The sequence below is a fragment of the Belonocnema kinseyi genome, chromosome 2, assembly GCF_010883055.1.
Source record: "Belonocnema kinseyi isolate 2016_QV_RU_SX_M_011 chromosome 2, B_treatae_v1, whole genome shotgun sequence".
In the NCBI taxonomy this organism is placed as follows: domain Eukaryota; kingdom Metazoa; phylum Arthropoda; class Insecta; order Hymenoptera; family Cynipidae; genus Belonocnema; species Belonocnema kinseyi.
In genome coordinates, this window is record NC_046658.1 from 92,955,757 (window position 1) to 92,957,249 (window position 1,493).

General features: G+C 33.3%; 1 pseudogene; it reads right to left on the reverse strand.

Annotated features, from left to right (window-relative positions):
- Positions 1–434: 434 nt before the first annotated feature.
- The window catches only part of LOC117182896, an 18,683-nt pseudogene continuing 17,624 nt past the window's right edge, over positions 435–1,493 (reverse strand).

The following is a 1,493-nucleotide window of genomic DNA, read 5'->3' on the forward strand; positions in this document are numbered from 1 at the left end:
GATTTTGTTTCACTACATTATTGGCACTACTCTTTTAAACAACGGATGCAATTCTAACAAGCTTGAATAGTCGTGGAAAATTTTGAATGGTGGTCTCTATACTTTAAAAAATTTATGTTGGAACAATACCGGTATTCTCAATATGCCTTAGTCTCGACTTATAAAAATGTGGTAAGATCACAAACGCTTTTAATAGTGTATCATACGATAGAATGTAAAAAAATATAAAATTATATAAAAAATGAAAACTTTAAAAGAACATTTAGCATTAACTTGTGTGTAAATTCTACATTTCCTAATGTTACAAATACAAAAATGAACATTTTCCAAAAGGACTCAGGTCATGATTTTCAATTTGACTTTGAAACTGTCATGGGGTGCCACAGAACCATATCACCCAAAAGATCCCATATACAAGCACCTTTCATTTAGATTTAGTTCAGGCCCCCTGTATACTGCAATTATAGAGGACATTTAAATAATTAGAAATGAACGATATTACCTCAGAATTTTCAGCTTTAATGACAAATGCAATCGGATGTTCATCATCCAAACGGTGTGGAACTGCTACTACAGCAGCTTCTAGTACTCCAGGATGTTTGAAGAGAATATTTTCAAATTCGCGAGGCGCAACATGGATACCTATATATTATATGAGATCTATAATTCTATCCATAAAATAAAAATAAACCTTTTCGTTATAGTATCCTAAATCTCCTGTGTGAAGCCACCCTGGAATTACACAAGGTTTATGTTCCAAATTATGGCCAGCACTTAATAAAAATATTTTTGAAAAATCGCTTAAATCCTACCATCAGAATCTATAACTTTTTCAGTTGCTTTTTGAATTTTAGATAAACTTTTTATCATTCCTTTGGTTTTAAAGAGCATCTCGCCTTCCTGATTTGGGCCTAATATTTTTCCAGTGTTAATATCTACAACCTTCATTTCGACATCAGATAGAACTACACCATATGAATTGTAATGAATGTTTTCTTTTTCATCATCTAATTGCATTATGACAAGTCCTAATTCTTTACATCCTAATAAAAATAAAAAATGTGTAACCTCACTAGTCACAACAGATATTTTAGTTATACTAAACGTACGCTTGACGCATTACATTTACGCATTTTACATACGCATTTTATATAATATTATTTTTTTTAAACATTTCTGTGTTGAAATGTTGTCACAGGCTTATACTGACCAACATGTCGAAGGCATTTTTGGTTAGAGATGGATTTTTATTTGATCATTTTTGCACGGGGCTGTCCCGGTATATATCATCAGTCACGAACGCATTTTTATAATGCAATTAAAGTGATCTGATGATTGCAGTCTGCCCAGACATATTGGACAAAGCCTGGTTTTACCCCATCTTTGACGGACTGGGTTGTAGTCAAGTACACAATGGGGGGACCTACAGCTTAAGGTGGGTTCCGAACCACCAGAATCTCGGTAAAGGTACATTGAAAAATTTCCAGAGGTAC